This window comes from Ambystoma mexicanum, chromosome 3q, assembly GCF_040938575.1.
Source record: "Ambystoma mexicanum isolate Mex_15411 chromosome 3q, UKY_AmexF1_1, whole genome shotgun sequence".
Lineage (NCBI taxonomy): Eukaryota > Metazoa > Chordata > Amphibia > Caudata > Ambystomatidae > Ambystoma > Ambystoma mexicanum.
Genome location: NC_090926.1, coordinates 690,475,897 through 690,489,554, shown reverse-complemented (window position 1 = coordinate 690,489,554; position 13,658 = coordinate 690,475,897). Strand labels below are relative to the sequence as shown.

At 46.8% G+C, this 13,658-nt stretch overlaps 1 protein-coding gene across 1 annotated transcript in view; it reads right to left on the bottom strand.

The window, feature by feature from the left end:
• Positions 1 to 13,658, bottom strand: part of RNF222 (ring finger protein 222) — a 75,030-nt gene that overhangs the window by 31,877 nt on the left and 29,495 nt on the right. The window lies entirely within an intron of this gene.

The window sequence follows — 13,658 nt, the reverse complement described above, 5'->3', positions numbered from 1 at the left end:
CCAAGCATGCTCCTCCGGCAAACTGAGGAGACAGGTCCTCAGGGAGCCGGGAATCACTCTGCACCGTATACTAGAGCTGGGTCGATGTCACGAAGTGGCTGAGGCACGGGCGAGCAAGATGGAAGCAGGATCACGCTCGATCAAAGCCGAAGAGGTGTGCGCTGTGTGGCGGGGCGGCAGAGGAACGAGAAGGCCTGGCGGAGCCCCCCGAGACAGGGCAGGAAGGTCGGGGGAGTCATGCCTGAAATGTGGCTATGACCTCCCCCACTCCACAGAGTGCCCAGCCGCAGGAAGAACATGTGGCCGATGTGGCCTGCCGGATCACTTCGCGAGAGTGTGCAAGTCGGTGCTACCTGTCATGGTACCCAGAGGTCCTGCCCGGGTCTGGAATCCGCGTCAAAACCGGCCATCCAACGTGGCCCAGGTGGATCAAGCGGAAGAGGAGGCTCAGGCAGAGGAGGCTGAAGCAGAGGAGGAGGAAAACATCTTCTTCGTCTCAAGCATGGGGGTACTGAAAGGCAAAAGCAGGAGGCAGCCAAGATGCATAGTGGAGGTGAACCGCTCGCCTGTCCCCGTGCTGGTGGACACAGGGGCATCGGTCAATGTCATGGCCAGGGGACATTATGACGCTCTTGACCCATTGCCGAACCTGGCTGCGCCAAGAGCTCGCATCTTCGCCTTCGGTGGACTCGAGCCCATACCGCTGAATGGAGCGTTCGTGGCGAAGGTGGAGCATGAAGGATCGGAGATCAGAGCACGATTCTACGTCACCCCCATAAGCAACAACACCCTGCTAAGCTGCGCGGCTGCGGAGGCACTCGGGATAGTGAGTTTTGCGTACTCAGTATACCTGGAAGACATCAACGACCTACTGGACAAGTACGCAGCCCTGTTCAATGGCATTGGGAGAATGACCGGTGATCCAGTCCGGCTACACATTGACGACTCAGTACAACCTATCGCCCTGAAACACCGGAGAGTTCCTTTTCATCTGAGAGAGCAAGTCGATAAGGAACTGGACAACCTGTTGGCCTTGGACATCATCGAGAAGGTGGAAGGCCCAACACCATGGGTGTCCCCCATTGTCGTGGCCAGGAAACCAAAACAGCCGGACTCCGTTCGCATCTGCGTAGACATGAGGCTGCCCAACAAGGCCATAAAAAGGGAGCGACACCTGACCCCGACCATCGATGACATAATTGCTGAGGTACAGGGGGCCAGATTCTTCTCCAAACTCGACCTCAGAGCAGGGTACCATCAAGTTGTCCTCCATCCTGAGTCCCGGTACATAACGACATTCACCACACACCGGGGACTCTACAGGTACAAGAGGTTGAGTTTTGGGGTTTCGTCGGCTGCCGAAGTGTTTCAGAACATTATCCGGGGTGCACTTGCTGATCTTGAAGGGGTGCTCAACATCAGTGATGACATTTTGGTGTTTGCCAACACTGAGGTGATCCATCTGAAGCGCCTGGCCAAAACCTTCGAGAGACTGCAGTCATTGGGCCTCACCCTCCATAGGGACAAATGCGAATTCCTGCGCCAATCAATAGAATTCTTTGGGTTCATGTTCAAGGAGGGTGGGGTGTCACCCGACCCACGGAAGGTTCAGGACATTAAGAGTGCACAGCCCCCGGAATCCGTGTCGGAAGTGAGGAGTTTTCTGGGCATGGTGACCTACTGTGGTCGGTTTATCCAAAACCTGGCCTCGAGGTCTGAGCCGCTCAGAGCTCTTACCAAGAAAGATACTGCCTGGCACTGGGGTCCACTGGAACAGTCGGCGTTCGAGGACATCAAAGGCGCCCTAACAACGGAGGACACCATGGCGTTCTTCGACCCGGCGCTACCCTCGGAGATCGTGGTCGACGCCAGCCCGTTTGGCTTGGGGGCGGTCCTGACCCAGGTGGACCGTAAAGGTAACCTCCGGCCCGTTGCATACGCCAGTAAGGCGCTCTCGGAAACGGAGCAGCGGTACTCCCAGATTGAGAGGGAGGCCCTGGCGGTCTTGTGGGGATGCCGACACTTTCGCCTATATGTGCTGGGACGTCCGGTGACTGTGGTGACTGATCATAAACCCCTGCTCCCGATTCTGGCGGGCTCATCATCTAAGCCCCCGGCCAGAATTGAAAGATGGATGCTTGCATTGCTTGAATACGGGGTCACGCTGGTATACCGGCCAGGGGCCAACAATGCAGCGGACTTCCTTTCCCGGCATCCCGGAGTGCGTGGGGGAGTGGCAGGAGACACCTGTGCAGAAGAAGCGGACGACCATGTCCGGATGGTGGTGGAGGGAGCAACACCAAACTCACTGCCCCTGTCGGAGCTGGAGGCCGCGGCGGCCGAGGATGGGTGCTTCCAGATACTGAAGCAGTCGATGCAGAGCGGGTCTTGGAAGCTCGTCTTGGAAGCTCTCGCAGGGCGGACCCATGAGGCGAAGACCGCCCTTGAACAGCTATGGAAGGTGAAAGATGAGCTGTCCTTCTCTGAGTCGGGGCTCCTGCTCCGGGGGGATCGCATAGTGGTCCCCCACTCCAAAGTGGGCGAGGTGATCGCTTTGGCCCATCACGGACATCAGGGTGCTGCCAAGACGAAGGCGAGGCTGCGGATGAAGGTCTGGTTCCCGGAGCTAGAGAAAAGGGTCGATGACTTTGTGGCGGCCTGTGTATGGTGCCAGGCAGCCTCCCCGGTGCAGAGGGAACCGGCTATCGAAGCAATGCCTCGGGGGACCAGGCCCTGGGAGGTCGTACATGCCGATTTTGGGTCCACGTCCGTGGGCACCCATTTTCTGGCCATAGTCGATGAGTACTCCCGGTACCCCGAGGTGGAGTTCGTGGAATCGGTGGCATTCGAGCATGTGGTGGTCGGCGTGGAAAAGATCTTTGCAACCCATGGGTTTCCCCTGACGCTGTGCTCGGACAATGGGTCGCCATTTCAAAGCGAACGCTTCTCTGAGTTCCTGGCCAGCTGTGGAGTTCAAAATCGAAAGATATCCCCGCTGTGGCCGAGGGCCAACGGCGATGCAGAAAGGCTGATGCGAACACTAAACAAGACATTTCGATTGCGCAAGGACAAGGCCAGCCCCTCCAACGGGCCTTGTATCAATTCCTGCGAGTGTATCGCACCACCCCTCATGCCTCCACTGGTGTCGCTCCGGCGGAAGTGCTGTTCCGGCGATGCCCCCGGGGTCTACTGCCGGAGGTACAGGAGAGAGAGCCTGGGGTTATCAACGATCAGCAGGTGGAGGCCGACCGACTGACCAGGATCAGCCAAGAGAACGTGCGACGGGGCCTGCGGCCCCAGCGACTGGAACCCGGGGATGAGGTACTCATCCGGAACCGCCATCCTCACGGGAAGTTGTCACTGCCTTATGAACCGGCGCCCCTGGATGTGGTCGCTGTAAAGGGGTCAATGGTGACGGCCTCCGATGGGCGGACGGCTGTCACCCGCAACGTCAGCTTCTTCAAGAAGCTGGGGGACTCGAGAACTGAACCCCCTCTGGACCCTGGTGTCGCCGAGACCCCGGAGGAAGATGGACCCCCTCTCGGTGCTCCGGTCTCTCCGTGTCGGGAGGCTGCTGTTGATGGACTGCCAGTGCCGGAGGTGAGCGGGAGGTACCCCCAGAGGACTGGGCGAGGGAAACCCGCTTACCTCAGTCATTATGTGTTGGGACAGTTGGAGAGTCATCCGGGGTGAGGGGGCTGACATTAAAGAGGCATGGGTCCAGGATGGGCAAGTAGTTTGCTGTGTGATATGTTGTGTTTAACTAATAAAGTAATCGTGTGTCCTCCTGAAAAAGGAGGAGTGTGGCGTTGCCCCGTAAGGGCTGCGTACGCGGCGGCGTGACGTTGCACGTCGCCGCGTGCGGCATAAATAAACGGGGCGTTCCCGGATCCGCAGAGCGACCGGGGAGCCCGAACCTAACGGACGTGTGAGTCTGAGCTCTGTAAGGTTGGGGGCTCACGGGCACGCATGGGGGGGCCAAGGACGCACCCCCAACAACTGGTAGCCCACAAGATTGTGAACCAGCACATGTAGTTTTCATCACTAAAACCCACCCAACACGCTGTGCTGTCTAATGATAAGGGAATCTGCACATTTTAGCATAACATCCACGACATTGCGCTGGCTTACAGTAAGGCTACTTGTCTGCACTACATTAGCCACAATGCACAGGGCTGCCCCACTGGACGGCTTGGAATTGGCGCCTGCGTTTATGAACCTCTGAGACGGTGATGTTGGAGGCCGTGCAGTGTAAAATAAAACAATAATTTCAAAAAAACACATTTGGCTTTGAACATCAGGGAGATGATCAGGGAGCAACAGAACGGGAAGGAGCGTGTGGAAAATGTAAAACCACCAAGAGAAATCAGTGAAATATGCAGAGAGCATTACTGCGATTTGGGACGTGTACGTTCTGGAGGGTCTTCTGTACCGAGTGAGGCAGAGTGCATTCTGGCACATGTACTGCTTCATGCGGGCTCTTCCATAGTGGTCTTTCTCTTCCATTTCTCCCACTTGTACTTTCTCCATTTCCCTCCTTGCAGCCTCCTCACATCTGCCCACACTCATTAAGCACGAGTAATCGGTACACATTAGCAACATGCCCTGCCTAAATACCCTACTTCCACAGGTCCAGCAAGCCTTTTCACTCCAGAATCTGGAAGATTGCAGCAGATCTGCAAGTATCAACACATTTGGAAGGAGCATCACGAAGCTTTCCAGGTCTAGCCAGGCGGATATGCAGACCATATTCAAGGGATTTGCTGGGAACATTTGAGAGAATTTTATGGCGAATAACAAGGCATGTAGGTGAAACCAGGTACGTTTGGAAGGCATAACAGGGGGTTTGGAGGGAACATGAAGGGATTAAGGAGTTAGGTGAACGAGATGAATACTTGCAGTGGAGGTGTGCGTTTGTGAGCTGCATGCAGCTACAGTTAGAATCCTGGAGGGGCAGACTGCCTTTTTTAATCTCTAAACTTGATACATTGGAGTACCATTTAGTTTGGTAAGTGTTATTTGCAGCACAAAAGGAATCTCACCATTGTGGTGGCAAATATTATACAACATATGTGGCTGTGCATGTGCTCCATGTGAGACATAGTGAGTTGTGTTATGTGCCAGCTCGCTAGGAACTCTGTACCGACTTACACAGGGAATTTGCGGGTCATTAAGTTAGTTCGAAAATCCCACTTCAACAAATAGAAAACAAACAAAAAGTATGTTGATGAATATGTCTGGCTTGCTTTTGACGTATGCATTGTGAGTACATAGGTGTATCAAAGGGTGGATAGCGGTGTGGGGGTGAATGTGTTTGTGTTTGAGGGTATGGTGTGTCTATGATTGTATGAGGGCATGTGCACATGTTAAAGTGCTGTAAATAGTATTATATCAGGGTTGCAGTATAGGACTGGCACCAGTTTTTGCTATCCAACAGCTGGCTACTCCAGCTAGTATGGCCACGTAGAGCTGGCGCGTGCATCATATACCACATCACATGCTCACATCAGCATATCTTCTCACCATTCTAGGGTCTAAGAATTCTAGCGACAGTTTACTAGTGGATGCTCCAATAGTGATGTGGCTTCATATCAGACTGGGGTGGGTATAGCTTGCAGTGCAGTCATTGAAGCTCTATGCGTGTGAGACAATTAGTGGAAAAGCTTGGCATTTGCCATGCACGCTCAGGGCTTCTGCGGCACTTGCGCGATACTGCAACATCTTAGTCAAAGGAGTACAACAAGGTACGGAGGGAGACACTGTGCGGGCTGTCAATGCTATATGGGACTCCATCACTAGAAAGTGACTGTTCGGTTATGTATGAGTGGTTTGGAGACGCTGGTCCTCTAAGGAGTAATGGACCAAGGAAAGTGAAGTTCATAGCAATTCTGCAAGGTGTTACTTCTCCTCAACTCAACCGGTGATTCCCACACGGGATCACATGCCCCTTCTTAAGTCAGAGGCTTCACAAGGGCAAGGCTGTAGGAGGAGGAGGGTTGGATTGTGACCCATTATCTCCACCGGCCTCTCGGGTCAGACTGTGGAGGAATGTCTGAGATGTCTTCAGCACTACATTTGGGATTTTCATTTGCTCCAGTCCTGATGAAGGTGCGGTACCACTTGGACTAATGAGCACCGAAACATGCATGTCGACAAATTGGGCAACTACTGAAGCAATTAGAGAATGATCCCAGAAATATTCCTGGTAATTTAACAATTTCATCATTAGGCTCAATGGAGCTACGCAGGAGGCGAGGGCCCAGTAATTTAATGGAGTGAATGAATGTGAGCAAATGTAGGTAGCGAATTAAAGTAAGATGATAGTGTAATGCACGGATATCTGTTCTTAGTAGTGGGCTTGCTTACTCTTGCCTTCATACGTTGTTTTGGTTATTATTGTAGTATCTGCTCTCCATTTATACAATTTGCATGCACATGATCTCATTATGTGTGATTCAAATGTTACTTCTGTTGCTGTAGTTTTGTGACATATTGATTTATTTTGGTTTGTTGCCTCAGGACTTCAGTATTAATGCACCGCTTGGTAATTATAACATTTAAACAGATTTGAATAGGGTGTACATAACAACGGACAGGATCAGAGAACCCTATAGACAAGAGGAAATCCAATTTAATACAGTGGCAGAAATGCAAAGTGAGAATTCATGCTACTGGCATACGGTGTTGGACTCCGAAACTAGATACGCGTTTATTTATTCCCTCGGGGTAGAACACTATTGCATAATTACAGCATGATCAAATTGTTCAAGAGTGGGATTGTTCAATGCTGTTCTGTTTTCAGATGAACAGTGAATAGCTTTGACTGCTGTGGCCTATATTATTGTATAGAGCTGGGAGGACAGGTTAGATGTAATGCAATATCGCAGAACAACACAGGTTCGAATCCCAGTCCTGCACTTAGAGACTACCCTCTGTTATTAAGCGTGTTATAAAAGATTAATGTTTATTATGCAATAATCATACCCAGTGTAGGAATAGGGCCGGATTTCCGGAGAGCTAGTATCCAGCAAAAATGGTCTCCCCCCGACGCCCGGATCCAGAGAAATCAAAATGCCATGCCTGAACAGTTACACAACACTGCACCTCACAGTGATCAGCTGTTCCTAGATCTCTACGATTGACTCCTGAGCTCAGAAGTGCTCTATTCTGGTTTGTTTGCATTTAAGCATTTTTTTTTTTAAAAAATCGGACTAATGATAGGTACCTGAAGACAGCAGGTGGTAGTGGGTCCCCCCCATTCTTTTTTCAATTCCTGACACGGACGAGATCAGACATTTTAGTCACAGTGTACAAACCCTCCAGCCCCCATTTCATCTAGGTCACCCTGTTCACTTTAACCTTCACTAATGCTTGCAGACTTTTAAAACAATACAGGAGTGCCATCCAGTGGACGTATTGGTACACCACTCTATCAAAAGATATATACAATCACATTTTTTTTGCCCTCAACTGTCTTCTATGTTTAGAAATACGAAGACAAAAGAAAAAGAAAAAAAAGGAGGCACAGAGTTGTCTTTCTTCCATGTTTAATATCTTCTCAAACTATGATTACATTGCGGAGGCATCGAAAAGTCGGTTTTGTGGCAGAAAAATACAATAAATGTACTTCTGAATTATGTACGTTTTAACCCGTTCCTCCTACTACACATTTCGAATGCAATAGATTTGCTACTGTGAGCCTGCCCGCATAAAAAAAAAGAAAATGGCAGCTTCTTTTAAAGCACCATGGAAGATATAGCTATATTTTTTAGATAAGGAGCAACCCCTCTCCATCAAATATTTTTAACAACTACTGGATGGAATAACTCCATACCTCTCTGAGAAATCGAGTCAGTGCTTCATGCCGAAGTTGTTTCATACCTAGTCCATTTCTGTCCAGACGTTTCGGGTGTGCGCTGGAGCAAAATTTGACTCTAAAGGAAAATGAATGGGGACTAGGCTGAAACAGTGTTTTTTATAAAACTTTAATAACTATCTTTTAATGGATTTTGCTGAATATTTCCTGCCTGGGGAGGGCCCATGACAACGTTTTTGTTTGTGAAATTTCAGCCAAATTCGTAATGCGAGCCAAACGTTATTAGCAATAATTTTTCGGGTTTCCTATGCATCTCGATACTCAAATATAGTGCAGTGACTGATGCAGTATATAGTTCTGTTTTCAGCTAGCCAAGGATAAAATAAAAAGTCTTACCCCAAAAAAGACAAGATGATACCTTAGATAGGCTAACAAAGTCAATTATTTGCAAGTTTTCATAATCTTCAGATTACTTCATCATGCATAGAAAGAATGAGGCTCTTGGAATTTAAGAACAGCCTAAAGAAAATCTGTGGTAGGTCTTCTTTGTTCGTGTCTTTTTCTGATTTATTTCCTTCACAAAAATAGTCTTACATTTCAGAGGTTCCCCCACGCATTCCAGTCAATGATTTAAGTTGGGCACTGAAAACAAAATGTATGCAGGGAAGAGAAAAAAATAAATAACTGCTGGGTTTCTCTCAAAGAGGCATGAAGGAATGGAGCTAGTGTCAGTCATGGCGTGTGCAAACCTACTGAAGTCAAATCCATGCCCACCTACGTTTCAGCTTTGGATAGGAAACACAGCCAGTCACTGATTGGATAATTGTATTTAGAAAATTATTCAGGCTGTTCGTCACATTTTCACATTATACTTCTAGAAGGCCAATAAGGAGGGGGAACCACTAGTCATGTTTTGGCCCATTCGCTTGTGAAGGCTGGTGTGAAAAGGACACATCCGTATTGAGAGTGTGCTTCTCTGCATCTGCATGGGGGATTAAGTCAGAGAAAAAAATGGCTGTCATTTGTGATGTGATTAGTGTGCTTAGAGGCTGCACAATGGGGGCCTCATAGTTAAGGTGGCGTAGCCTCCAACATCTGCCCAATTCCAGGGATTTTTTTTACATTAAATTGGCACATTAATGTCACTTCAACCGACTTTTTTTCTACATGATTTCAAGGATTTCATTGCATCATTTTGTTTCACCTTAATAGTGCTTCAACTAAAGTGTTTTAACTGAACAAATAAAAAAATAAATATATATATGTATTACACACACACGTGTACTGACCTCCAATTCTAAAAACCCTAATATCACAAATGCAATATTGAAAATACTGCCCTGATCACCCTATGTTACACATGCGACATGTTGCAAAAAGCGCGAAGATCTACAGAGGAAATGGGGTTTGGATTTTAAGCAGTTCACCAATGGAAGTAGTAAGAGATGCTTATCGCCAATGTACATCTCCTTATGGGCACATGTTCCCTTGTAATCATCGGACAAAGAATCTGGTGTCTATGTTCTTATAGTGCTCCTAGATATAACTTGCAATTAATGACAGTTGCAAGTGAAGAAATAGTTGCATTTCTTGGCCACTGTATGAACGGTGTTTGAATGACAGCATTTTAAAATATTTGTTTCTTTATGTACTTTTCATTTCAGGGCACTTGCATGAATAGAAAACTAAATTTAATCTCCGCAGTGGACAAAGTCACATTTATTCGCAAGGCTTTCCAGAGAGATTCCAAGAGGCCCTCTTCAACGGGTATTCATCATCATGGAGTGAGTATGGGCCCGAACATCGGTAAGTGTCGGCAAGCACCCTGCCCTGCTGCACGACTCAGAGCTTTAAGTAACAAGCATTGGCAAAGCCAACAGTTTTGATTTTTTTTATAGGCACGGAGCGAGCATTTGCCATGTAGTCACATGAAAAACAAAATGGGCACAAAAACAATGGAATAGGAGACCATAAAAAAGTCAGTGGAAACAAATCCACAGTTAGTGATAAACATGAAAGATGGAAGTACAGGAGTGGATAGAGTGGTGAACGGTCAGAAAAAAGGATTAACAACCTGCAATAGCCACGACAGACTTATTTAGACTATCATGAGAAAAATTAATTCCTGCCCATGTTACTTTAAGTAAAAGGTCAATAAAACAATTTAAGTTACAATGACTAATGATATGATGGTTTGTTGAACAAACACCCCACCACAAAGAGGGACAGGAGGCACCCGTTTTAGTTTTATAAAGCAACTTTCTCTAGAAACTGCTCCGAATAAGTAAGGCAATAGCGAAGACTAAAAATAATCAAGTAACCACTGCTCAGGTATTGTCGGAAGTGAGGTGGGGCAGAGGACACCCAAAAGATGGCTAGATAGGCGCCCTACATTTCATCACATTGGAAGAAAGACCTCTGCTCCAAAGAAAATCCATACCTACCCTCCTGCCATGTTGAATGCACCCGAGCACCACAAGAAGAACTTTAATGAGCTGTCCACTTCCTAAGGGAAGCTTGACAGTTTCTACTGACATAAATCAACCTTAACCGCCTGCTGCCACCTGCTTGATGGAAACCATGCACCCTTTATTAAAAGGTGCAAAAATAAATCAATTTGTTTAGTTTTGGTAACAATCCTGAATGGGTAATGGTTAAATACAAGCTCGGAGTACACCAGCCAAAACATGCGCGTCTTTCAAGGGAATAGTCAACTCTTCAAATTGCATTATTGGCAAAGTATGGCAGCAGGCTTAACAGCTGGCATTGCGTGTTAATGGTGTTTCAGCTGCCCACAGCAATTGGGTCAGGTTCTATTTCTCAGAAAATGGATGCGTCCCACATGGCTGCGTCCAAATTCGAATGTCTGAATGTACTTTGGGTATTAAAGAGTACAAAAGAGATCTTTACCAATGGTCCTTTCACTCCATAACAGCAGGGGCCAATGACGCAGCATTCGACAAACTACACGTGCAGCAAGGACTACAGAAACTACATACACGCATGGTCACAAGTCAGAAAAGAGCACGATGGGAATTGTAGTAGTAGTTCTCTATTGTTAACGTTAGCTGCATCTAAGGAAGCGTAGATGGTGAACTTCAAAACCCAAGAGTGCAAACAGGACACCAGCACCGCCAGAGCGACTGCTTTGTAGCCACCACCACCACCAATTTTACAATTCAACCCCTAAGCATTTTGTAAAATGCCTAGGACACAGTTTAATCTGCATGTGGCTTGTTGATATCTGCATTAGTGTAATGAGAAGGTCGATGTGCGCAGTCCTGAAAGCAGTTTGCTTAGAAAATGAGCAATACTGCAAGTGATGAATAGAAAAGGCAGTATAAACAAGAGCAATGCCTTTACAGCAATGTGGCATGCACCAATTTTGAAGGGCAGTTTGTCTGACATATTTCGATCAGTGAGGCAGATGGGCGATCACGTGTGGTGGACTGTAAGCCCCACCCTTTGTTGTCTGTTTGCAACCACTGTTGCTAAATGCTTCTGTGGCTCTCTGCATTTCTCCTCTCTCGGGTGAGGCCCAGTATCCGTGCTCAATGCACGGCAGCTGATCTCAGTAGGAGAAAAGGCAGAGGCGGGATCCCTGGCTCTATGGCTCTGCCCATTCTTGCCTTCCTCATCTGAACTGTGTGAGAGGTTCTTCGGGAGCCAGTGAGCTGAGTATTAGGCCCCACCCCTTTCTCTCTGCATGCCTCCCGGACTGCAACAAATGTTGCTGATGTGCCCTGGGAAACCTTGCACCACCTGCCTGTCTTTTCTCTGCATCTTTGTGAGCTGCGTCGAAAGCCTGTTCATGCTTTCTTCACGCCCAGGCATGGATGGCTTGAGATGCAACGAATGCTGTTTCCCACTTCCTGGATCCACGCTCGCCCTTGGCTACAGTATCTGTTGTTGTGTAGCCAGTAATATATGCAGCAGGGAACACTTGAGCAACACCCTCAAATCATTACATGGGTATTTTGAGAGACATTTTAGATCAAAACGTAACTATAACAGTAACTTGGTTATTTTTAGTACAAAATACATTTAATATATGTAACAATTTAAAAGCATCAATCAAGTCAAATACTTTTTTTATTAACATACGGCTCCCACCATTTTTGAAGTAAAAATGGCTGGCAAATTCAGCACACAATACAAACGCAGGCAAAGAGTGCAAAATGGGGTGTGGTTTGGGGCGAGATTGGTGGGAATGGGTTGAACAATCATATAGATTTCACTTAGAGATGGGCGTCAAATGGGTGAGATACATAGCCAAACACAAACCCATATGTCATCTGTATTGAAAAGCATTACATATCATCATTGAAAGCTTCTATTTGAAGCTCTTATGTTCAAGATTGTATTTTAATGGAAATAGTTTCAGCTTAAAGGTAGCGCCACTTGATAGCCAAAACTAAATATGAAGGTTGATAGCTGGAAGGTTTGAATCAATCAAAACCATAGCCATTGTTTTGGGCAACCGTCCAGGTCATTGGTTTTCAGCCTGCAAAGCCATTACAGAAGTGGGAGAACCTTGTCCCCCTTATGCATCTTCTTGGTTAAATTCTTTCTATTAGCTCCTAAATTTTGGAACTCCCTTTCTCTGACCATTTGTTCCTGTTCCGACTTACCTCTTTTAAAAATGGCACAAAAATGTACTTTCTATGAACTGCCTTCCCTCACAGCGCTTTCCCTGAGATTTGGCTTTCTCATGACTCATTTATTCAGGTCATGATTTTTGTTAATTGCTAGTTTTGCACCGTTTGAAATATGTACAGCGACTTGGATAAAAGCGCTATTTCAATGTTACAAATTAAATACTGTACAAGTCAGCCTTTGTTCCACTACAAAAGGGGCAGTCCAGCCTAAACTGCTAAGTCACATCCCGTCTGCACAAGGCCACAAGCAACCCCAGACATTGTGAGGTGTAGTTTGGATCTCTAGGAACAGCAAACCCAGTTGCTTGTGGTCTGCAACTAGAGAATGCATGATTCATTCAAAATCTTTAAGACATCACCTTTCTATTATGTTTTTTCCCTGCCTGCCAGGTCTGCATGGTGCAGTGCCTGCAGTCTCTCTTTGTCACCATTGGAATGCACCGGTCACGGCTTTGCCCAAAAGCAGGAGGTAGTCTTTTCTTTAGTTTCATAAAAATAGTCGTGATGACTTGGGAGTCTCAAAAGATGATACACAAGACACCCACTCCATCATGGCCGCCATTATAAAATTCGACCAAAGACTGTCAAAGCAAAAGGTCTCCTGCCAGTGATTGTTTTGTTTACATTGGGAATCACGTTTGAATGTTATTTACCACACAAACTGTAGTCACTATCGAACACAATATAATGTAACACAAACAATGAAAAGACTAAGTACTCAATTGCATGGAAACAAACAAGGACTTAATCTCAAAACTACCAAAACATCTCCACAACTTAAACGGGTCCACAGGCTCCTACAAAATGTCTGCCACTATAACAGAGCTTTCAACGTGATCCACTCATTATGCATCCCAGGAAAGCTAATTTGGCACCAGGGTACGTCTAATATGTATATTTAATAGCTTTGCCCAGAGCTCAAAAGTGTCAGAAAGATCAATGGAAAATAAAGAAGGAAAAAAAAAAGACAGGGGAAATTAAAGCAGGAGGCAGGTTGAAGGTATGGGTGGGGCAATGTGAGTGTTTGCGGCAGAGGTGGAATCCAAATTAAAAAAGAAACCATTTATTTATTATCAACAAAAAAAAAAGAGTATACAGAAAGGTTTATGATTTTCATCAGAAAGCAATTTTGCATTCTAATATAGAACGCTATGGCACCCGTGCCTAGTTAAGAGCATTCCCCA